The following is a 25,982-nucleotide window of genomic DNA, read 5'->3' on the forward strand; positions in this document are numbered from 1 at the left end:
GCATCAGCTGCAGTTCAAAAAGCATCCCTTTTTCTGGTTAGAGAAACAGCTTGAAAAAGTCTAGCGAGGATATTACACTTTGGAACACTGCTGCTTTGGGTCTCTTGTCCTCCTCCTACCTGCTGCCACACTCCCTCGTCTCCACAATTATTTTTAAAGCTCAGTGTTCTTTCCTAATCGGGATGCCATAATGTTCCCTTTTGCCTTGCACGTCACTCGTGTGTCACTCTGCGTCTGGGCCCGCGGTGACCTCTCGGAGCACTCGACAAGGCTGGCAGCAGCCAAATGAGTCATGAGCAACCTGCCCACACCTCCCTCCCTCCAGCCATTGCCCCCCTGGCTCCCACCGAGCCCTCTGCAGCAGGGAAGGCCTGGGGGAGTTTAAAGCAGTCTAATCCGCAGGCTGGATAATTCATGGAAAGAGGATTACCCATTCTCTGCAGAGCCCTTACCTAAATATAGGCCAGCCTTCCCCTTGCATTGCAGCTCATGTGGCCTGGAGATGTTTTCCCTGCACTGCTTCTCCATCCCATCTTTTAGGGGGTTAACTCTGCTCTCGCTCAAATCTTGGACAACCTGGTTTTAACCCATGGAGTTACAATGCAATAAAATGGGGGTTAGTAAAGCAGAGGCAAGACTGTAGCCCTGTGAAAGCCAGCAGGATCATGGCAGACTCATCCCCAGAAGCATATTTTTTCCATAATAAATGCCAAACTCCTTTAGTGGGGTCAGGGCATATGCTGTTTTACTGTATATTCGGAAACCAGTGTCATGGTCCTGAGCTACAGAGCCTGACAGCAATGCATCAGGAGGGTAGAAGGCTAAATGCTGAATTTGGATAATCCTATGGCAGGTTGCATCCCAGGGAGCTGGGGATGGCGACCTGACTCTGCTGCCCATCCTTGGAGCTCTCCCGGCAGGTCACCAGGAGCGGGGTTATCCCTGCTGCCGGAGGGGATGGGTATTTGCCAGAGAGCTGCTGAAAAGAAAATATAATAGGCAACGTGTTACCTTCCCTGCTTGCCCTTGCAGAAAGAGGGATGAAGTTGGGAGCTGCAGAAGGTATCCCTGATGGGTTTGGCAGCTTCCTGGCAGACCACACATCTCTCCTCACCCTTCTCTCATTTTTCAGCTTCAGTCATCTTCCTCCTCCCCTCTGCCCCAGATGGTGAAGCAAGGTCTGACACAGCCAACGCAGGCTCCTCTTTCCTACAGTGTCTTTTTTTTGGCTGTTAAAGCCCTTATGGGACTTTTTTTAGTCATCATAACATTAAAGCATTCATTAGCGCAGGAGTAATTCCATAATCTTTTCAGAAGAGAACAATTTCAGAGGTTCAGCTCATGATCTGGAAAATCAATTTGCTGACTTGATGATGCAGGAATAGGATTTTCAAGGCTGGTTTTGGCTTCCCCAGCAGGACTGTTAGCAACCCTAGGACTTTGTGGTCAGGCCAGGAAAATGCCACCCACAACAGCTCTGAGCAGCGGAGGAAGGATGCGGGGGCTGGCACTCAGTGCAGGCGAGGAATGGAGCCGGGCTCATGCTGCATCAAGTGCAGGCTGTGATTCAAAAACCAGACCTGCCTCACCAAGTTCTGTCCAGCAGTGTGCTGTGTGGGTGGGACAGCATCACCACAGATCATGGGGGATTTTCCTGCCTTTTTCATCTACTTCATTTCACCAAAAGCAATGCTCCCAGCTCAGAGGTTATTACGAGGAAGAAAGGGATGCATCTTTAACATCTTGCCATTTCCCCTGCAGGTACAGGCTGGATCAATTCCTGTTTTGAAACTAAACCCCCTGTACCAAACACCAAGTGATGTGCTCTTATTCTCTTCATGGGATTTTTCACATTCACTTTGACTGTGCTCTCAGAAGTTGGCGCTCACACCCTATCTGCAGACAAGCAGCCAGATTTGCAGAGACCATCTGCATGTGCAAGGCTGACTTTTGGGGAGCACCCCACGGTGCGCTTGCAGGTTGGGGGCTGCATCAGAACCTGGCACAAGGAGGCATGAAAGCTGGGCTTCCACCTCCAGCTCAGCTCCTTCAGTCGATAGTTGTCAGGTACCAGTGACTTTCATTAAAAGATGTTCCAGAACATAAATGTGCGCAAATAGCTACTTCACGGGACAGACCTCTCACAACTGGGCAAGCTGAACAGGAAAGCTGTCTTCTGTCAGCTGCTCTCTGGGTCTGGCTTTGATGCTCTGGGAGGGTTCCCCCAGCACTCACATTACTCATTTGCAAAATTGTGTCATGAAAACCAAAGGTGTCATTGCAGATCTGATCTCCAGCTGAGTTCATCTAATACCAGTGGACATGCCTTTCACAGCAAGGCCCTGAAGAGGGCAGATATCAGGAGCTAACTAGGACCTGGTGTAGCTCTTGAGACCCAGGGCCCCTGTGTAGGTGACTGCTGCCTGTGGCAGCTCCCTTGCAGGGGAGGGAGACGTTCCCCTCCTCTTTCTGCTGGAGAGTGGAAGAGGGATTTTCCATTGGGAAGAAGAATCAGAAGCAGCCCTGGTTGCTGCCTCTGCTCCCACACCTTCCTCCAGGTTGTCCTGTAGGACAGGGCAGTCTGACCATGGGCATCCCACTGCACGAAGTGTTAGGGACACATGTCAGTTAGGGCAGAGGCACTGAAGTGTATTTCCAAATGAGCAGCAGACATCTGGCTCAGTGCTTTCACCCTGGGATGATCAGTGCAGCATTATTGTATATTCAATATCTGGCTAAGTAAGCAGAGAATTAACCCTTTTCCTCTCTCTTCCCCCAGATGATAACACCAGGGATCCAGAGGAGTAATGAAACAGCAATTTTCATGCCATGTCAGACACATGACTTACTCTCATCCTACCTGAAATTTCTGCCATGACTCCCCATGGCAGGAGACCCCTTTAAGCTCTAGTATGTGCTTACAAGTGCCTGACCTAAACACAGCGAGGGCTTCCCTCAGCACACACCGAGCCGCACCACTCCTCACCTACACATTATAATCATCAAGTTGTTACTTTTTGCTTTTTTTCCTGAGAAGACGTCATCCCTGACAAGTAACGTCCTTGTGGAGCCAGTTCCTACCCATTATTTTTAATGCTATGGATCATATTACTGTGGTTTGACACATGTAATGAAAATTTCCCATGAACAACACTTGTCCTCTAAAAGAAAAATAGTCCCTGCAGAGATGTACATCGGGATGTGTTACAGGCTGTACTACTATAGGTACGCACACATGCAGGGGAACTTCTCGCCCGACAAACTGTGTCCCGCGACAGCCTCTGTTCAGGGAGCCAGCCTCACCAGCTCCCCAGATCATCGCCTTCTCTCAGTGGCTTCATTTAGTCCTTCCTAACAGAGGTGACTGACTGCAGCTTTAGCTTTAGCTGCATTTAAGCTCTCCTGGAGACAGGAGGATAATGAAGGGAGGACAACTAAAATGGGTGCTGGCAGTGCGGTAACCAGCGGGGTGAACGGGGCTGGTGTGTGCGCGGGTGCCGGCACACCCCCACACCGCCCTGGGGTGCCACCACAACACGACAGCCCCGTCCCCACGCAGACACCTTCTCCTCCCCTCCAGCCCACCGCGACCTGGACGCGCACCGGGAGCACTGCTTTAAAACTGCTTCAGCCCGAGTTAAAACTCTAAAGCACAGCAACTCCTCCGCTCCCCGCAGAGCCAAGGGCAGCTAGGCAGGGGAACGGGGTGCGCTGGTGTTGCTGCTTCGCTCGTGGCTGCGCTGACCCCTCCAATCTCATTAAGCTAACAGAGTCCCACAGCTCCCACCAGTTCATCCCAACTCAGACACCGACTCCGCGCCCTTGAGCATCCTCATTTTCAGTGGCGTCTTTTGTTTTAGTTTTTTTGCAGAGAGCTTCTCCCTGCCCCTTGAGCTGCCTCCCCAACTGCCCAGCGCTCGACACTGAGACCCCGCAGGCTACCAGCTCTCCGGCAGCTGCCTCTCACCCCATTTCAGTGAAGCAGAGGGAGCGACTCGCTCTTACCTTGGGCACCCCAAGTTGTTGGCGGTGCTGCTGCCTGCGCGGCGCAGCGCGGTGTGCGGTGCGGCGAGGCTCTGCGCTGGCATCTCCTCTAGCAGTGATGCAGTCCTGCCAGGCGCCGCATGCCAATGATGCAGCCTAGGGGATCCCAGCCGAGGGAGCCCAGGGCTGGGAGGGAGCCCAGGGCTGCCTGTCCTACCTGTATCCCTGCCTCCCTCGCTCCGGCTGCTAAGCGAGTGGGAAGGGAGTGTGCGGAGGCAGCCAAAGAGAAGGGGAGAGAGCAAGAAGCTGCACGGCAGGCAAAGAGAGAGAGAGAGGCGAAGCTTGTGTAATTTCATCATGGTAATAAAATCCAACCCAGTGCCTATACATTGCAGCTCCCTAGCAGAGTTCTCCATTACATGGGGGATTTTTTTTTTTTTTTTTTAATTGCTGTCATACAGGAATGTTTCTAGCTGTAAGTAGAAGGGAATCCCAGCATGACTGGGTATTATGCTGGCATCCTTCATCTCTCCACTTTATATATTAGACCATTGCTACATTCGAGACCCCTCTCCCGGGGATGGCTAGAGGGCAAGGCTGGGGAAGGTGCCATGTTTCAGGGATAATCCTACTGCGGGATAAGCCTGTTCTGTTTAAAATCCCCTTGTGTTTATAATTTGGGAGTCCACTGCCAGAAGAACAGCAGCAGGAAAAATCCTACTGTCCATGCAATTTTGTGCTTACAAGAGACCATGTGGACAACAGTGTGAAACGTATTCTGTCACGGAAATCTATCCACAACCATTTTGTATCATTAACAGAAATAAGCAGGTAAAACAAGGTGTCTTACTGAGGAACAAAGCACGCAGCTCCTACCTCCTAAGAAAGAATTGCTAGTGCACATTTGGGCGGGGGGGGGGGGGGGGGGGGGGGGGATGTCCACACCCTGCAACACCCCTTCATGCAGAGATGCCCAAATTAGTCCAGATAATGGGAGCAATAAGGATTTTTGCTGGCAGATTTCCATTGCTCCTTCTGGTAACATAACACGGAAGAGGAACGTGGAGTTACAGGCTTCTCAGAAAGGAAACAGGGATGGATTTACAGGGCAGCATGAATCCCTTGTACTTGCCAAAGGGATAGAGCAAAGAAGTGGAATGGAAAGTCCAGCCACTCATCCTGGCTCTATCAGCAGGTGGCATCTAGAAAGCTACTTTCCCACTCCATGCCTCAGTTTCCCCACCTGCAAGACAGTGCTGGCACTACTGACCTCTCCAGGCTGTTTAAGGACTAGGAGATATCACTCTTCTGGCTCTTTCCAGGGCCCCTACGGGCACACACTCCACCTTTCTTCTCTGCCCTGTATTTTACAGCCTCCTCCCCCCTCAGCTCAGCTGATTTGAATATCCAGCTCAGGTGTGTCTGTAGTTGTGGACAACATTAAAAATTGGGCCTGCAAATTCTCTCTTCATCTGTTTGCTTGCTTGCCTAGTTCCTGTGACTGTACTGGTGGCACCACTTTCATGTGGAAAATGCAGCAGATGATTAATTTAAGGTTTTTCACACCCACTCATTTAAAAATTGGAACTCAAATCTGAAGTTCAGCTTTATTCTCCCTAGCCTAATGCATTAGTTTAATTGCATTGCGTGTTTCATACAGTGCACTGATTGCTTTGATGTAGGAGCACTTCAGAAGTCAAATTATTATCAGCACTCCTGTACACTGTAGGTCAAGTATCAAGGCCTTGGCAAAACTAAAAAGCAAGCCAGTCTATCACAGTGCCACTGAGTGCCACTTTGCTTGCCTGTCACTATTCCTCTGAGTTCTCCAGCTCATTAATTCTTCAGATTCTTCAAATCACAGTAACTATTTGTGTGTGTCAGATCCACTGTACCTTGCATGGGTCACACTCACAAAATGCAGCACTGTTCATAATAACTGTGTTTCCCCAGAGAGGGCTTTGGGGCAGTCCCAGCGATGCTCCAAACTCCATAAAGGCTGCGCTCGGCAGAAGGCTGCTCTACCCCATGTCACCTTCCACTTGCAGGTGAGATCTCAGGCAAGGGAAGATGTGGCAGACCTGCCAAATGAGCACCCCAATGTCCCTGCTTGGCTCTTCTCAACTCCCAGCAAAGTCCCTGCATCTACTTTGTTTACTGTTTCTTACGCAGGATATATCCAGCTTGAGTAAATTTGTATTAAATCTCATTGCAGGATCAACAGGGAGGGAGGCAATAAATCTGGGAAATGTTCTTTACCATTCCATTGTGATTATCAGTGTTTCTAATTACCTCTGCACCCTAGGCACAACCGTGAATCTCTCTGTTAATCACTGCCGGCCGTACCCAGCTATCATCTCAGAGAAGAACCATGTTCCATAGCGCCATATGGTGCCAGCAGGGAACCTGAACCTCACGGGCTGCCTGACATCGAAGGCAGCAGGACGGGGAGGCCTAACATCTTTCTACTTAAAAGAGCACATTGATGAAATCTGCAGAAATCCAACTGTTTCAGAGCTGCAAGAAGTAAATTGAAAACAAAGCTGAGCTGCAATGAATAAGGACCTGGTGTGGAGATGGATAAAATGGTATAAGCTCTTCTGTCATGAGGAAATAGGTATCTGTGGAAAGGTTGACCACACATGTTTACATATCAACATGGTTATACTGGCAAAGGGGTCATGATCTAGCCCTATAGCTCATGGAGCAGCCCCGGAGCTCCTGGGGAGTGGGGGTGGGATGGGAGATCTGGCCCAGCCATGTGAATAGAGCAGAGCCCCACAGCCATAACCAAGCCATTCTCCTCTTTCATCCCACCTACAGCACCACAGGTTTCTCTTCTGGACCCTTGCACGAACAAGACACCAGGGACCCTTGCACTGTGGTGCAGAGCTGGGCAAAGCAGGGTACTCTTCTTCAGCAGTACTGAAATGCTGTTGGAAAGGCGTACAAAGGAAACCGAAGCAAAGCAAGAAGTGGCAATGGAGCAGCCTCTCCAATGGCTTGAGGGCTGTCAGGTGAAAGGAAGATAATTAGAGGAAAAGTATGACTCTAAAAACACACAAACAATGCATATTTCATAGCTGTGCCAGAGCCATCACTTACATGTCAGGGCGCTTGCTGTGAGAGGCACTCGCTATCACAGGGTGTTGAGAGACCAGCAGATGTTCAGGGCAGGGCTTTTTGGCTTGATTTTCAGGGTCCCCTCCATACACAGGCCCTCGCACACATGCGTGGGTGCACACACTCAGATGCACACTCACGTGTCCCTCTCTCCTGCCCTGAGCCCTCTCGCATGGTCTGCATGAGGAGCCCCAGCAGAGACAAGGGCCCCCAAAAAAGTGCTGAGCTGTGACAGCGCACACTCCCGCACCCTGCCCCCGGAGATGTCCTTGGCCAAACAGGAGCCGGGAGAAGCCCACTTTAACATCTAGCAGGGGTTAAACCAGTCAAGGCATGGCAAATCCTTGAGCCTAGGGGGCTGGAGGCTGGGGGCTGCAGGGTGGTGGCAGCAGGAGCTGGACATTGCCAGCTCTCCGAGGTGTGTAGAGTCAGCAGGCTGGTGGCTGCTGCTCTCCGCTGGTGACAGCCCAGAAACAGCCCTTATCTCCCCCTCCCTCCACCACTTCTCCTAATGAAACTTCGCTTACGAAAGCCAGAATACAGCTTTAGTAGAAGGGGGAGTCCCAGGCAATGTTTGATTGCATCTACTATTGTACCTGATAAGTGGCATTAGTAATATGGATAATGAATACAATGTAAAAAGCTATACAAGCATTGTCTAATTATTGGTATTGCTGCCTGCTTGCTGGCAGACATAGGTAAAATGCATATGGAAGAAATCTGAATATCAATAAAATAGCTGTCAGTCCTCTGTGCTGCGGGACTTGCTGCAAAGTGATTACCTTGCCAAGGCCCACAAACAAATTAGGAGGACACAGCAACCAGCAAAGGGCGAGAGCAGAGCCACGCATTGCCTCCCGCCAGAAAGGGACAGAGCTGCTGCCTGGTTTGGGGAAATGGACAACTTAAATGTGGGCAAAAGGGTTTTATGTTGAATACCCTGCAGCGTGAAATCATGCTGAAGTCAGGGTTTGGATCTGCGAAAGCTTTCCATGCCCACAGTTCAGATGGGGTATGCGGGTATATACAAACACACATATACCTACTGGATGGGCATGTTCTTCAGGGCTGGTCAGGAGCAGAAAAAGACAGTTACTGGATGCTGCTGCATGAAACTTGCCACCCACATTACTAACATGCTGCACAGGAATATTAAAAGGAGAGATGAATTGCTGAAACTAGGAGAAACAGGGGAAAAAATCTCAATGCATTTCATATTTTCCACTGAAATTCCAATCTCATCTGACTAAGGCTGTTTCACATAGCATAATAATACTTTTTTTCCTTAAATTAGCCTGTCACTTTCCACTTGACACAAGCTCCTGATTATTGCAGCAACCCAAACGATGGCACAGTTGGCAGTTCGCAGAGGACCAGAGAATCCCAGCACAACCTGTGCTCCTGGACATCAGCCCCATCGCCCCCTCAGAGATGCAATTCATGAGAGTATGGTCTGCAAAACGTGACCTGCATTTGTTCCCTCCAAACCAAAGGGGCTCCCAAACTGTCTAAAACCCGCACGACACCAGTGATGCTGAGATTTCAGGGCACAAGTGCAGCCACTGAGGCAATATCAGTTTACCTGAGATGGAAACGTGAGCTGGAGAGTCTGCATCATACTAGAAAAATAGAAAATGAGCATAATAGTAAGCACTTAGCTGAAAACTATTTGTGGCATAGAAGCTTCCCTTCTCCAAAGGGCCACTGCTTTTAAAAGGTGCCACTGATACATGCTGTGACAGGCCAGGGAGATGCAATGTCAGATGACGTCCATCAGCAGCATCACTGCCTGTAAATGGTTGAATGTAAAGGGATGAGGGTGCTTAAATTTCTCTAATCCAGCAGAAACCATTCCGTAAGACAGGCCTGAGCAGAAAAACACGGCTATGCTGGGAGGTCTTGGTGCAAAGGCCAAGCTAATGAGCATGCCAGGACCTGTGCTGACAGTGTTGGACCCACTCAGGTGTAGCACTGCTACTGTCTCATGCAAGGCTCTGCTAAAGGCAGTGCGCCATCTAACAGCTGCATCCTCCGGGAGCACCTTACTTTTTTCTTTTGTTTTTTTTTTCTGTTTTTTTCTCTTTTTCTAATGGTGCTGTTAGTCTAGGTTTAAGATCCCAAGTACAAGTGCAGTGAACCGTCAAAGAGCAGTTCACACATCTCTCTCTTTCTCTATTTTCATATTTTGAAATGGAGGAATATATTGTCAGGTTAGCTCTGACTTTGCAGAGCTCTAATACATTAAGCAGAGTTTATTTATGTGGAAAGGATGAATGGTTCCCTACATGTTAATAGCACAATCAGCGACAAAATCCTTGGCATTAATATTTAACATCCTTTGTTATGTACGTGCCTGACTGTTACTCAGAGAGAGCTGAGTCAGGAGATCAGAAGCTGCTGGGAATTGAATAAGCATTATCTGTGGGATTTCTCTGAGTGGAAACTGGAAAGTAGAAAAGACATTGTTTTTATGTGTGGCAGCCCAATTGTCAAGAAACTGCATTTATGTATAGTGTATAATATATGCAAGAAATTACTGCAATGGCACTCTGTGGCTTTTCTCATCACATGATTTCTTTAATGTTATTGCCTCCTTACTCGTGCCCTGAACGCATACATAGGTATTAATTTTATGGGAAATGAAGGAGAAAATCTAACAGACTAAACCTGCATACATCCCCTGCAAATTAATGATTATTCTTGTAACAGTAGGACATAGCAATCTCAGAGAAAGAGCAAGCCTTAAGGAGCAGGCATTGTATAATCCATGGCACAGTCACTTCTGTCTCACATCTTTTGTCCAGTTTTCCTATGAGTTAGACAACTAAGTACATTAAGAATGTGAATCCTACATCATTAACATCTCTTCCTTTGAAGAGTATATATACAGATAAGCATATTTAGTCTATATGTTACATTAAATAAATATTAATCCTAAATCTGCTTGTCCTCTGTACCCATTGTGACACAGCTGATAGACAGCCCATCCTGCTCCCCTGTACGGAATAGATATCAGCATTGTCAGTAGCTTTCGAGATATCAGAGCTATGGCTGTTTTGCAATTTCAGTTGTCCATAAATGCTACACTTCTAAAGCTTTTCCATATTTCCATGATTACTCTGTAACTATAGCAAATTGTCTAAGCCTGCTCTACAGCACTCATTTCATCTGAGTAATTTTCAGGAACACTCTGTTAGATGTGGGCATCTAAGGGTGTAAGAAAATGTGCTATACTACATTACAGAGAAATTAAACACAAACCTGTAGTTCCAGATGCAAAGAGACAGAGGAAGGTGTGGTTTAGGTTTCTTTTTTCTTACTCGTCTGGAAGAGCCTTTTTTCTTGAAGCTATGCTTTCTGGGGAATTTCCTTGAGGGAAGCAGAGGGGCCTCCCCCTCCTACAATAAAAGGTAGAAAAAAAAAAAGGAGCTTTCGGATTTCAAACGAAAAGCACCTTAGCTGTTTACTCATGTCTTTGCCTCACATCAAGAGCACAACAAGAGCCTCACACAAGGCTGCTCTAAGCCATATCAGAGGGGACTTTAAATATGTGCCCTGGGCTTCATCTGCATCCTGAGCATCCCGATGGACAGAAGCCTTGCTGGGCAGAAAGCACCACAGCCAGGCTGCTTTCCAGTAATGCAGCTGGAGGGGGAAAGAGATGGGGAGATATTTTCATAGGATGCAACTGGAAATTGCGCGAAGAAATAATTGCTGATGATCCTAGAAGCGTTTGGAGTATTTGCACCATTGGCTTGTAACTTTGTGAAATTATCTACCCCCATTGAGGCTTGACATAAACTGGTCATGTTTGCACTTGGGCAGAGACTAAGTATAAAAATGGAGAAAAAGGGGAAAAATTCTCTGAGTAGAAGTGAAGAGGAGGAAAGCAGAGAAAAACACTGCTCTGAAACGACCTGCGAGCAGTCGGCTCCCCACTGCGGGCGGCTGCAGGGGGACCCGCCTTCAGCAGGTGGCAGCAAGAGAGCTGGGGATGGACGAGGAGATGATGCTGCTGCATGGCCAGGGCACCCGGGACACCACACAGGCCTCGGGGAATTTGTCATCCTCCTGATAACTTCTGTCCACCAGCAGAAAGTGGGGGAAAAAAAAAAAGCCACAAAATCTACACATCGCTCAGCATAAAAAACTGAGATGTCAGCTAGCTGATGTGCTGGAAGCTTTGTATTATTGTGGCAGCAAATAGGCACTAGCAGTTATTTTTTGTTTTAAAGTTATTTCATAGCTGTGCTCTAGCACCCAGGTGTCACAGTCCCCTGGGTCTCAGCTCTGTGTTTTCCTTTGCAAAGGCCTCTAACTGAACTCTGGGGAGGTGCAGGTGGGGCTGTGCTGAGGTCAGCCCCTGCCCAAGATTTGCCTGGGTTCAAAGTTGGGTTTGAATGCAGTGTTTCTGTTTGGACCAGACTCACTTGTGCAGATGGGAATGCAAGTGTTTGGCTGCAATCCTGGGCCAGCACATGAGCCACTTTCAAGAAGAAAAGGGAGGAGATTTGCCTTCCTACTTTCAGCCTGACTTTGGTATAATATTTATGTTACATTACAGTAACAAACACAATGAGGAACCATCCATATTCATGATCGTTGCTCCTGTTACCTGGAAGTCCTGCAGGGAACCGCTCAGATGCAACACTGCATTTGCTGGTCCCCAAAGTCCCGTGATTAACCGTCTGTTCCCCAAACCGTGTTGCCCCTCAACTCGGGATCCAGCTGGATGCCAGTGCCTGGTGCACGTGTGCCTTGCAACAGGAATTTCATTAGCAGGAACGAGATAGACTCCTCCTTTCTCCCAGCCCCCAGGGTAAGACAAAAAGGAAACCCACAAGCTTTTGGCTTTGCAAAGTGTGTGATGGCTCTTTATTGAAGCTAATGAAGAAAACACACAGTTTGGTAGTTACATGACTCATGCTTATACCCCCTCCAGCTACATGTAAAACCACAGTGTCAGAAGCTCTCACCAGACAGTGTGACAGGTCAGCATGTGACCACAAACACCACTGCCAAGACACATGGGGTTTGATCTTCTCAGTAGGGATGGACACACAGGCTTGCTCAACAGTAATAAAGATGCTTTTGTCTTGTCCAGCTGGAAGCAGGACTGGTTGGATACCCCATGAGAAAGCTGTCTCTCATGTGATTTCCAGACCATGTTTTTCATATCACATAATCTGAAATTACATTAGAGATAGGGCCCAGTCCTGCTCTGAGCTTCTGGGGCATCCATTGCTTTGCTGCTCCTGGCCCAAGCTCTGAAGACACTCCACTGTCAAGCGTCACTGGGAGAGCACTCAGGGAGACCAGGTAGCTGGTAGATGCTCCACATCGTGTAGATGCTTCTCTAAGCATAGCTGTGCAGCACCACTGCAGAACAACAACCAAGTATTTGTGCATAGTGGAAAACACAGAGCTTGAACTGTTAAGCAATATGCAGAAACCTAGATGCAGTAGCTGATAGACACCTGAGTACCAGCTGAACAAGGACTCAGCACCATCTATCAGTAGATAAGACACAAGATCTCCCGAGGAATCAGAGACTTTGAGCTTTTGGTGGGCCCTTATCTGATCCCCAGCTCACACCTTTCCTTTCCTTCCTCCTGGGTATGGACCAGGAACACACTCTCCCAGAAGCTACAGCACAACATAAATCCAGTGTACTCAGCCTGAAGCTCTCCATGGTGTGACCTGGCAAATGTGATGTAAATACATTTAATCTGGAGGCACCAGGGTCCCTGACAACCTTCCTGAGGATGGCATTCTGCTGCCCACCCTGCGGAATCCTCATTTCCTGGTGAAACAGGGCTTCCAGTCTAAGCTCATCCAGTCCTTCCTTTCATGAAAGGAGTTTCATTACAGATCCAAAAGACATTCAAAGCAACACATTTTTCATGTGGACGCATGCAAGTGAGCCAGGAAGGGATCTGAGCTCCTGACACCATCAGAGCCTTCCCTGTCCTGCCAGACATGCATCTTCCTAAGGTTTTGGAGACTGAGTGAGGAAAATGAGTGTGGTGGGATTGCCAGGGCACTGCAGATTCAATTCCTGGCCTTCTTTCCAGCACTTGCTTGCAGCCTCATCTCTGCCCAATCTCTCTAAGAGGCTGGGAAGGGGATTATGTGCCAAACCCACCCCCTTACCCCCACTCCTTTAATCATCTCCCTCCACCATATGTGTGCATCTGCCCAGATGTGTACTTGCTGTCTAGAAGTTTTACTTCCAAAGCACACAATTTCCTAGCACTGCAAATAATCAACTATGATGTTTCTCTGTAGGCACAGCACTTCCTTATGCAAAGAGGAGAGGGGAGGCTGAAGAGGGGATCTCCACTCCCGCTGCTTGAAATTACTGCCTTGTAGTTTGCTGGCAATCTTTGCAGTATGTTATACCCACATGTAAAACATCTTCCTGGGTTCTTTTTCTCCCATGTCTTGGCTGCCTGAAGGTGCTCTAAAAGAGCTGGAAAAGCCAAACCTGAGAACATGTTGAACATGTTTTCATTGCTTTCTCTTTTGTTTAAGAAAAAAAAAGGAGTTTTGACTCCAAAATGCCCTCGCAAAAACATGACCTTTGGTTGGACCAACACACCAGGTCACAGATGGGTCTCTGGTGCCTTTTAACAACTTCTCAGCACAGAGCTGAGAGGTTGTTAAAGCCTCTGAGATGGCAACACTGAGCAGGATCCATCTGCTTGCTCGGAGACTCGCACGCCTCCGGGGTGACCTGCAGTCTTCGGTGTGATCACTCCAACAGCAGTTCAGTGCATGAATGATCAGAGAGGTGAAAATCATGCCACAGAACAGAGCAGGGGGCACAAGAAGAGACGGCTGATGCTTCCCACTGTGGGCAGTGCCCAGGGGCCCTGCTGCTGCTGCAGGTGTATAGCAGAAGAGAAAAGTGAAGCAAATGTAAACTCAACTTCTTTTCACCTTTCTTTCCCTCTGTAAGCATCTAAGCATCGGTTACCTTCCTGGGACTGGTGGGTCCCTGGATCTGGAGATGAGTGCTGGCACTGGAGCAGCTGCCTGCCAAGAGCTGAGACATTTCAATGCTGCATAGCCCCAGCCCTCATCAGAAGGAAGCATCTCATCACTGCCTCTACCAGGGATGCCGTGCCAGCCAGTCAGCAGCCTCATTTGTTTGGAGTCCAGCCTTGTCCCTGCTTTGTTTGCTTCTCATGGCAACAGACAAGCTGCGGAGAAGGTTTTTCCCCCACATGCTTTACCTGATAACAGCCTTGAACCAGCATCTGTTTGCCTGGAGGCACAACTCCTCGCTGCTAGTTGGGACCTATTTCTTAGGAATTGTTGCTAAATGATGTCACTTTGGAATGAGCTCCTGTCAGGCTGTGTTTGCGCTACCTAAACTCCAAAACTGCCAAAACTTGCTACTGCTGGTGTCCAAAGGGGTACAGGGACAACCAGGGATGTTGAACATGTGGGATTCATCCCTAGCTCTGCTAAGCAGAGTCTTTCCTGCTTGAAAATTGCCCTCTCCTGGGGCAGAAGGAATGAGGGTGCAGGGGTCTGCTCGCTGCTCACCCAGATATACCTGTGTCTGCCCCTCTCCTGCCCATGGGAAAGCTCCTGCTCTGCTCTCTGCTGTGACTGTGTGTACTCCTGGGCACACAACACCTCTTCTTCTCCACGCTATGTGCTGTGCCTGGCACAGCTGGGCTGTGAGCTCAGCTGCTCAGCTCTGAAGAAACAGCAAAATAATAACAAAGGCTGTCAATGGCTGGTTAATCACAGCATTATCTGGCTCCTCTTGGCCAGTGTCTGCAGCTGGAGCTGCTCTCTCCAGGCCAGCATCGCTGCTGTGCACCCGCTCACCCTGACTGCTGAGCTGCTGGGGGACAGTCCTGCACGGGTGAAGCAGCACAGCTCTGGCTGCGGGGCTGAGCGCGGTGGGAAGATGCGCTCAGCTCCTTCCTCAGCCTTCAGGTCTTTAGCGGCATTTCACTTAGAAATGTGGCTATTTCAAAACCTTGCATGGAGCTAGTTCAGGCACAGGGACCTCTGTGACTTCCAGTTTGGGATTAGCTCTTGCAGAACACTCAGAGCAACTTTTTAGACTTTTCTTCTCTGGCTGACAGTCAGTGTTAATGGCTACCAAAGCACAGCTCAAACACGACTGTGGCAAAATGGGCTCAGTGAGTAACAGGATTAAAGCGGAGCTGGGTCAGAGCGGTAGCTTGGTCTCCGCACAGACAGGGCTGAGCTGCAGGTGTGGGGCTGCCTGCCCCTGACAGGGCAGATGCTCACCCACAGAAATGTCACACGGATGCTGGCAGGGATCAGCAAGGGGACCTTGTCCTGCCTGGGGGCAGCGGGCTGTAGTAGGGGAAAGCTTCAGGCCCTTCACAATGTGATATTTTAAGGCTGTGTAATTTTTTAAGATTGGACCAGAGACCAATTAGACACCACAGCCACTCTGTGTACATCTGTAGTGTGGCCAGCTGTGGTTCTGCACAGATGCAAAGCACTGAGGGTCCCACGTCTGGTCAGACTTGCCTCTCTCAAATTTTCAGCACTGCACAGCATCATGTTTTAACTCTTGGTTGAACCAGAATGCCACTGCCACATCCCCCTATGTTGTTGTTACTGTAGTGGAGGTAGAGGGATCTAAGTTACAATACTGCTTTTGAACACTTCTCTAATACGTTTTGGCCCTGAACATGTTGGGTGTGGGACCAACGGCAAACACACAGTCACGCACAGACACACACTGCTATGTGTAGACACCCTTCGCAGCCTCATGTTTCTTGCTGGCTGATGAACAAGGGAGCAAACGATCTCTGAGGGAATGTAATTTAGCACCAGGACCCAGCGGAGCGCAAAATCCCACCCAGTGCCAAAGACTTGTGATTTACGCTTTTGTTCCTGCAACAACAGACAGAGGCAGAAAAAAAAAAAGGAAAGAGCTTTGCCGAATTTTCCATCCCCTGCCGAGATGTGAAGCCGAATGGCAGCCAGTATTCACAGCAACACCCACGGTTAAGCACCAGCGCTGTTGCCAACTCCTGCAATGTTATCACAAGCCTCCCAGCATTCACTTTCCTTTCTTAAAGCCCCAACTCCTGGAGTCATGGGATTAAGCAGACAACTCAGCATTTGATTTTAAGAGCAATTTCTATCTCTCACTGTTAAGAAGAAAAGCTTGTGAATGGGACATGTTCAAACCTACGAAGAAAATAAATCAGTGTATCTACTTCAAATCTGATAATTTTTAAGCCAATTTTATTTGGAGAAAAGGGTTTGAACATTTTGGAAAGCAGAATTTGTTAGCAGTTGAAGGAGACCCTTAAGGAGGTAAAAAAATAGTCTCAGCTGAGAAGATGCTGCGGGAGGAAAATAGGCTTGTAAGTAGACTGGGTTTTCATTGCTTTGCAGAAAGATCAGCAAAGGGAGAACATCTGGATTTAGTAGCTAAGGTAAAGCACTTTTTGTGTCAAGAGCAAACATTAAAATTCAAAATGTGAATACTGAGACCCCCTAGAAAGAGAATTAAGCTCAATAGATAATCCTACCTCTGTCCCAAGGTTAGACCGTGTGGATGGTATTGATATATCAGTGCTCTAGAAGAAGGAGGTGTGGGATCTGCATGTAAAACAGCATTTTTCAACATTTTTCAACACTTGCTGTAAGAAGCTTTGTGTTGGAGTCCTACAAAGCAGTCAGAGGGATGGACAGATATCCCCAGTGCTCACAGTCACCAGACCTGTACACATTACCTGCTCTGGCTCTCTTGTTTCAGTTGCAACTTATTTAGACCTGGAGCTGCTTCAATTTTTTGTCCTGTGGAGTGCTAAAAGCAACTTCAGTGCAAAGCAAGTAATTAAGAGCAATAATTATGCAGATGTCCTCAGAGCGGGTCCATCCCCTGTTCTGCTGCAATTTTTAATCATTTTAAGTTGAAAATGCTTGTATGATCCTTACACCCATCTACAGCTTTAAAGTACAAAATGGGATGCTTTAGAAGACCATGGTGATAAATGGTTCCCATAAATGATGAGAAATGTTTAAATCAATAAAACGTTTGTTTAGATGTCCATATGGAGGAAAGATACAGTCTGTCGGTCTTCATATTGGATTGATCCCACTGTGTTAAATTGCAGCTGGCTACAGCCCTTCATCGTTTAGTGCACAGCTTGACAAGCATGTAAAATATTCACGCTGAGCACAAAACTTTTGAGTGTCTGATCTCTGCATTGTCCTTGTCACTTCCTCCCAGCCAGGGCCAAATTAAAGGTTGCTTAATACGGGGGAAGCTTGCCGCAGCTCTCCCACAAGCCTTTAGCCACGTTACCCAATAGCCTCTTGGATGGCCTGGGGGAGCGAGCAGCTGGGGAGCAGATGCAGGCAGCCTTCCACACGTGACCACAGCTCTGCCTATAGCCCTCACATTTAGGGTTTATCAGCTGCTCTGGGCTGTTGATCATAAATAAATACATAAATACAACAGTAACGTGGTCTTAAAGGAGTAGCTGTTGTTGGAAGGTCTGTGCTCTTGAGAGGGTCACAGCAGCGATGGTGGGTGGTGGGAGGAGAAGCCAAGGCAGTAAAGGGGGAGCTGGGAGCTCTGGGTGCTGCTCCCACTCAGGCTGGGTGATGCCAGCCATGGCGCTTGCCTGCCCATGCCTCTCCTCGAAACACAGAGCAGTGTGGGATGTTCCTTCTGAGTCCTGGAGAGAGGCCAGGAAGGCTGGTGATGGTAGTTTTTAAAGTCATCTGAAAATCAGTGGCCAAAGGACCCATGAATCAGAGTAATAATTTTGGTTAGAAATGGATCTTGAAACCAAAGATGTGCATGTGAAAGCAGCTGCCCTCACATCCCACCACTCTGTGAAATCAGGCGGGCCTGTCACTCCTGCCTGCAGGCAGCACAGGCAGAAATGTGGAGTGAGGCAGAGAGGTCCTTCAGAGGCAGAGGCAGCTCCTGAAAGCCCCATCCCTCAGAGATGTGCTGGTGGAAGGAGGGCAGCCCTTGTGCTCCACTCCACTCATACCAAGGATGGAAAGGGGGAGGGTTAGGCAAGATGCTGGGCTGTCACCCGTGGTCCTGCCTTGCAGCGCGGTGCCTGATCCGGGGCTGACTGACAAGGCTCGGAGGAGAGCTCAGGTTGGGCACAGACATTAGGAAAGCTTCACAGCAAAGGTCCTGGCTGCTCAGCTCCAAAAGGCAGCACATCACAGGTTCACTTCAGGTAATTATTCAGGAACTTGGATCAGGCTTCATCAAACCCCTCCTCAGTCACATTTTGGATGTGCCAAAACAGGCCTGTTAGTTTGGGGGTCCTGATGAGTGCTGCTGTGCATCCTGCAAACTCACTTCTTTCTCTCCATGTTCCCTTGGTAAATGGGGACCCGTGCCCTGCAAAGCCTGGTCATTGCTGCAGGCAGCCCCATCAGAGCAGGGAGAAAAACAGCAAAAAGAAACAAAACATGTCCTGATCAAAGCCAGTAGAGGCCACTACTGTATGCTTTAAAAATAACTCCAGGGCTGAGGTCTCTGGCATGGTCTTCACTCCCAAGGATGCTCCTCACTCCAGCGTGTGTTTTTCTCTCTTCTCTGGTGTCATGTCTTGGCTTCAGGATCCCCAGGCATGTTGCAAATTGTTGGGTCAGAGTCACACTTTCTGCTCTCTGCAAAGGGGTGATGTAAGTGGCCACATCCCTCCCTTCCTCGCCTCCAAACTCACAATCATCATCAGACGAACCATCAGTAAGTAACCAGTGCTAGTAAATGCAGGTCCCCAAGAGGCTACAGTACTCCAACCCAGGTATCTTTAAGACTGTGTCATATAAAGAGTTTTTATACGAAAGAAAGGAAAATGAAATATGGAGTCTCTCAGACATGGTAACCTCAAAAACGTGGCCACCTTTCCCCAGGGCACGGTCTGCTCCCCTGCCCCGAATACTCGTCCTTTGCCCTCTCTGCAGTCTGGGGGCACCTGCCCTTCCAGCTGGGATGATGTTGCTTTGGGCTGACCTTTGTCAAAGTTCTTAACCTTCAGTGTGTTTACTGAGATGATATAAAAAAGATATAAAGTGGACTAAACATTGAAATCCATAAAAACATTGCTGCCCTGCTGCTGTTCCACAGCTCAGGTCTATTTGTACGTACCCAGCAATGGTGCAATATGTGAGGTGCCTTTGATGTTTGAAATGGCTTGGATCTGTGAAAATGAAGCCAAGCTGTGCCTTTACTTTAGTGAAATAAACAGAGAGGTGACTATAAATGCCAGTTGTTACTCTTAAAAAAGGCACCAATGTGGAAAAATAAGTAGGGCACCATCGGTAAAGTCAACAGTTCTTTTTAAAATAACTTAATTTCTTTAAATAGCTTTCAATATATTTTAGAATAGCTTAAAATGTTTTTATTTTAGGAGACAGGGGGCCTTTTTCATTAGATGATGAAAGAGGGTGTTAATTTTTCAAAAATCTGGCATTTTTTCAATGTCTGCCTTTTAGATTTATGAAGACAAACTTGCTCCTTGTGCCTGTGTTTTATCATCTTGTTACTTCCAGTACCGGGGGGAACAGAGTGCTCTCACAGTGTACTCAGATGGAGATGTTGTGCCCCAGTCTGTCTCGGTCATAATGAAATGTGGCTGAGCACATTCAGCTTGTTCCAGCTGATGTTACACCTCTTTCTGCTCTCCAAGTGGAAATGCAGTCATCAGAGGGTGTGTATGTGTGGTGGAGATGCCTTCCCAATGGGCCCTCAGGGATCCAGACACTGAATTAGCAGTGTTGCCTAACGAAGAAGCTGCTAGATGGGGATACAGATCCAGTCCAGCCTGGAGTACTCTCAATTTTGCCATCAACCTTGTAGGACACTTAGGGTCAGAACCTAAACGAGGCTAAAGTTTACTACTGTCTGTCTCAGTTTACCCGTGTGTTCAGCTATTCCAACATTTCTGAATGTAGATGTTAATTACTTATTATTAATATATGTGTGGGTCACTGTTCATTTCCCATCTATGTCCTTGCATAATCTCATTCCCAGTTCAACAACTGAAAGCTTGACTTCACAACCCACTGGCAATGTGGTGCCAAGCACAGAAGCTAATCAACCCCATTTATCACTTTCCTTTTCATCCTTAAATAGAGAGGACATATGCAGCAGCACAAGTATTATCTTCTCATTTGTTTTGCATAAGCAGATAATTTCTGGAAGAGATCAGTAGCTCACTTATCCACAGCATGTTGTGCTGCAAATATGGAGTCCAAACTTTCAGTTCCCTACCACAGAAAATTAGGCCCAGAGGGACTATCAACACTTTTATTCCTTGGGGATATTTGTACATTTGCTGTCACTCCGTACCCACCTTGACCCAGGGAGCAGCATGAGTGTATTGGATGAAGAACTAATGTTAACCAACAGTTACGCCATCAGTGCTGGCACCTGGATAACTTATACAATAATTTAAAAGTGTTGCTTCTAACCTATAAAATCAAACATGGTATGGGTTGCTCTTACTGCATCAGAGCACCAGAGATGATAGTCCTTCTGGCTCCGCAGATTCAGCCAGAGTGTGTATCTTCTTACTTCCTGAGGGCACCCCTGAAGAGCACTGCTAAAAGCACAGCACAAGTGGGGGGTGTAAGCCTGGTTCAGAGACTCTGTCTGGAGCAAGCGGCAAGGAGAGACAGTGGTTGGTTGGATCGGAGTCCACGGCTCAAGAAGTAACTGATGGGAAAAGCGCAGAAGACATTGGGCTCCTTATGACAGCAGGAGCAGAAGAAAGCAGCAGCAGCATGACCTGCTGTAAAAGCTTTAGGAAATAGTGCTTTAGGAGGCAGCAAATTCCCTAGGGACTAATAATGCTTCCTGCTACCCTATTTTTTAATTCATTGTACTTGCTTCAACCACTGAGTTAAGCAGCTGATGCTGAGTTGCTGTGGAAATTGCCCAGGGAAGGCATGTGGTGTGCACGTGCACGGAGGTAATGGCTTTACCGTGAGTGGCCCTGGGGGCTCCAAGCCAAGTGAGAGCCAAATAACGGATACAAAGAAAATAAAGTGCTGCTCTCCATCTAGTGAGTGTGGATCACATGCAAATGGCTACATGGCTTTCAGAGAAAAGGGTTTCAGACAGGAGAGCCGGACAGAGCTCTGTGAGGTGTTAGATCGCAGAAATCCCTAAGGGGGAAAAAAAGATGGCTGTTCTATGGCTTGAGAAACTTAAAGTTCAACTGATAAAACACTAAAAATGGACTCCAGGGAACTAACTGAACTAGCAGAAGTAGTGTGAGGGTGTGGAGAAGCGTGATACATGATCTAACAGATGTTAACTTTTGTGATCCTACAAAGCCATAGTAACGAGACACATCATACGCATCTTCCTTGCCAAACACAGCCAGCTCCCTTCTTCATTCAGTCTTTCAGCACACGCTCCAGTCGGCTGTATTACACAAGCCATACATACAGTACAATGTTGAAAACAACCAACACCTTTATAGATGAGGGAAGGTGATTAGTCTACATCTTCATTCTCACTTTTATAATAATCATCACGGTGCTTTGTTCCAATGGACAGCAAAGCAGTATTGCACAAACATCTAAACCTCCATAGCCTGTTAAGTTTCTGGAGCTGACTCTTGTCCTCTCTTTTAGATTTATGATAAATGATATCATGGTGGGTAGTTAGATGTTTGCTGTTTGTGGGAAAGCCTGTCAGAGGCTTGTAGGGCATTGAATTTCCAGTTTCCTTCTGCCTGTGCTAGAAGAGATGGGTATTGAAAGCAGCATGCTTAGGCCCGAAGAGCAGGGAGCAGCATGGGTTATTCTCCAGATACCCCACCAGTGCAGACCGAGGGGAATAGCTGGGAGGATGCTATAGCCATAGCTGAGAAGAGGGGACTGCCACGATTCATCTGAAGGTAATTAGAGATGGGAAAAATTGCCGTCATGCAGAGATTTTAGATACCAGCTGAGGTCCAGATATTTAGAAGGGATTGCTCTTCCATCATTAGCAGTCACATCTTGCACAATTAAATTCTGTGTGAGAATAAACAGCTCAATATCTAAACAATCATTTGCAGAAGTAATTATCAGATGGCATATAGAGTCACAGTAAATGAGCAGGCAAATTCTGCCCATGGATTCGTAGCTATAAAACTGTTTTTAAAGTCCAGGTTATTTCAAAATAACATTACATACGCATAGCAAGATGTCTTCATCTTTTGCATGTTCTTTTACGTGCACAGCTGTAAAATCCTGGCCCAAAACTATTTTCTTCACCCAGGGGTTTCAGCATAAGCTGCAATGTCTGCTTTATTCTTCTGGTTGCCACAACAGCTGAGAGAATAACTCAGTTCCTCTTTTCATTTTAAAGATGCTCAAAAAAGGAACTGAATATGATTACAGGAGTAACCTGATGTGGCCATATGTTGGCACAGAAAGATGAGTCTCCTTGGTTTACTTTCAGAATCAGATACTTAGCGTGGCAGGAGTGTCTGTGGTTTTAATAATTACACAGATGGAATTACAAATAGTTTTATTGATATTTGGATTAGTGTGTAAATCAGACTAATAATAGAGGGAAAGACCTGTTTGTCTACATACATGCAGGCTTTCAACAGCTCTTCATAAGCCAATCAAATAAACAGTGTTCCAATTTGTAAAAAGTGTAATTTCACTATCTCCAATGGGAAACAGAGATGTTAACAACCATTCTGAGATGCCTAATGCTTTGCAGGACAAAGTTTGCTACATACACCTTTATACCCATCTTGGTGGAATAAATGGGGGACAGTTTCAAGGATATTAACTTCCCTCCCCGTGTAACTCTAAACCCTCGGATGTGGTTTGGAGTTGAATATATACATGCACCAATGCTCTTGGCTTGTGACAAACATGAGAAAATGGATGCCAACTTTGGGAAATGTACTACAAAGGAGAGAGAGATAAACAAAATCAAAGCAAAGGATTTTGAAGGGCATAGTTATGGAAGAGAAACACCACCAAATCCTAAGTCTATCTGTGTAGAATCAAGGGGGTTTTTATGTTTGAGATATTTATTATGTGAGGCATCTGATCTCCTGTTCTGTCAAGCGATCTTGCTTGATGAGGTGCCTCTCAACTTTCTGATCTGTTACTGTAAGCACATAGGTTACGTTCTGCTCTTGGCTAACCCAGGCAGACAGTGGGAGGAGGGAGAAGTTAATGAAAAGGGAAATACAGCTTTTGCTGAAGTTCTCAGATGACATGGCAATTTAATCAGTTACAAACAAATTCTCCAGGCTGGCAGGTTACCCAAGATAGCCGCTGTCACGGCCCCTGCCCGCCTCGCCACCCGGGGCAAGTATGCAATGATATACTGAATCAGCTTCACTAAGAGCAAGCTCAAATATATCTAAGGATGGTTTAACTGCTCTGTGTTGGCAAAAAAATAAATAAAAAAAAATTTGTGAAGACAAAGACCTCATTAGTTGAAGTCGTCTGCTGACTGTAATGACATCCTGGACACCTGTCAATACAGAGCTGCAGGGATGGAGTGGGCTGTTTGATCCTAATCTCCTTCTTGCCAGTCTGGATCAGTTCTGTCTCTGTTTGATCTATCGGAGGTTTAAATGGCCAGTGTGGTGGTCTGCTCTGCAGCCTGCAAGGCTGGAGATAAGTCTGCAGAAATACCCAGCTGACCTTGGAATGAGCTTTGCTTGGATTTGCTTACAGGTGGTGATCAAAAATACCGTATGACGGCTGCTTAATGTGAAATAGATCCCTTCCACACAAAAGCACGTCAGTGTGTGTTGTGAAACAAAACTTGCCCAGCCTGGGATGCCAGAGATGCCGTATCCCATTCTTGACACAGCCGATGTAATGGGCTTCTTAGCCCAAGCTGTTAAGAAATGACTGAGAAGTGATCTAGCGTTACAGGAGTGAGGGGAGACCCTGACAAGCCAGCATGCCAACACTACAGTGTGTCCACCTCACAGCATGTCCCTCGCGCCTGCTGCAAATAGCCAGCCAAGCCCAGGCTTCCCCCAGCAGCCAGAGCTATTGCAACTGAAGGCAGAGAGGGGAAGGGAGAAATGATGCTGTTATGGTGTCTCTCCTGGTCTGGAATGTGGATAGAAGAGCATCCATAAGCCTGGTTTCTCCTCGAGAAGCTCCTTTGGCAGCGGGGACAACCGCCCTCCCAAATCCATGTGCTATTTGTATATATTTAGAATTAACTCTTCAGAGGAAGGGTAGAGGGAAGCAGTGTGATAATAAAAGCTGATGACCAGTGGCACCTCATGTGTCACAACATTATGCTTATCATGCTGAACCATACTTCATTGCTGCACACATGCACGACATCCAGTGAATGCCCGAGTCCCCATAGTTCCACCTGGCATTAGGATTTATGGCAGCATATCTTTGATTTTCTAGGACCCACATGGTTTACAGTGCATGGTGGAGCAGCTTCCTTTTCCCCTCTTGAGAACTGAAGTTATTTTAACCCACTGCCACAAGAGGTCTGCACTTGTTAACAGGCCAACTGTTCGTGCTGCTGAGCAAAGATGTTCAATGGCCTTTTGTACTTTTCTCTGATTTGGAAGTCTGTTAAGCCGAGGAAAAGCACGGTGCATTTTGCTGACCCCTGTGCACATCAGCAATTCTGGTGCAGAAGTACTAGGACCATCTGGTGGGTGTTTGTCATCTTGCAGAGCTGGGCTGACTGGCAACGGGTACAGAACTTGTGTGCGAGAAAATGGGGCTTCGTGCACAAGGAGAGGAACTTGCTGGCTTTCTAGCACTGGAAATCTCAGTAAACGGAGTCTACTTTGTTCTCAAGATATGAAGCCAACTACCACAGTCTGCTACAGGTACATGTTGTAACAGAGAGGTGTTGGCAAAACAGCTGGTGGGCGGCTGATGATGGAAATCCAGAGCAGTTTTTAAAGCAGTTCATGTTCAGCCCACAGGTTTTGTGAATATGCCTGAAGTCGACAGTCCAAGATGTGAGCTCCTAGGCTGCACTTGGGTGTCTGTGAAACACACATGTTCTCTGATCACCTTCCTGAGGAAGGCATCTCTTTTGATACTTCTTTTTGATTTGGCAGGTTCATGAACGTCAATAGGAAAAGTTTGGGCAGGTATTTAATGCAAGGATATGAATGGGAGATGGCGTTTACGTGTTTGGATAAGCTGGAAATATTGGCTATCACCTATGGGCTAATGGTTCCCAGCACCTGGAGGACTCTCTCTCATATTCTGTAGCTTGGAAGGTTTCATCCAAGCCATACACACCTATAGAGAAGACCCGAATAGTGGATGTCAGAGATGGAGCATTCATGTCCTAGACAGAGAAAAAGATACCATTGCAAATCCACACTATAGATACAATTTTGGCCTTTTCACCCTTCGCAATATTTGCAAGATTCAAGCAAATATTTCCAAGTGACCTAGACGCTGACAGTTTCTCTTACTGCCTCACACAAAAAGCAAATACACCCATCAGCTCTGGCATCTGTTCAAGAGAAGCCAGGGATGCCATATGTGTTCACATCCTGGCCACACGTGGTGATGGCAATAAATAATTGGTTACAAATGCATGTGTTGCTTTCTTGATTAGTTGCTTTACTGTGGGATCTGCTGTACTGATTAATTTTAATCTACTTTGTATGTTATTTAGATCTGAAATTGAGTAGAGTGCAGGGGATGAGGAAACTGCTCTAATTTTTAGGGAGTATACTGCGTTTGATTAATTTTATAGCCTGCATTGACTAAAAGCTTTTATCCTGGTCTGCTATCAATTTAACTCTCTGTGTTTGTCATTTTTTACTCCTGGGGTCCCACATAATTCAGTTTCATAAATTGATTTGATGGATGTTTTCTGATACTTCAATAAAGCCTTTTGGGATAGA

At 47.1% G+C, this 25,982-nt stretch overlaps 1 protein-coding gene across 2 annotated transcripts in view; it reads right to left on the reverse strand.

Moving 5' to 3' along the window:
• SV2B (synaptic vesicle glycoprotein 2B) overlaps positions 1 to 4,200 on the reverse strand; it is a 77,760-nt gene extending 73,560 nt beyond the window's left edge. Inside the window, exon 1 of one of the 2 annotated variants that reach the window (XM_074880366.1) lies at positions 4,006 to 4,200. The gene's annotated coding sequence lies outside the window, so the exon portion shown is untranslated. The remainder of the gene's footprint in view (positions 1 to 4,005) is intronic. The other variant, XM_074880365.1, reaches the window with a different exon arrangement.
• Positions 4,201 to 25,982: the final 21,782 nt, after the last annotated feature.

Source organism: Strix uralensis, chromosome 11, assembly GCF_047716275.1.
Source record: "Strix uralensis isolate ZFMK-TIS-50842 chromosome 11, bStrUra1, whole genome shotgun sequence".
Classification (NCBI taxonomy): Eukaryota; Metazoa; Chordata; class Aves; order Strigiformes; family Strigidae; genus Strix; species Strix uralensis.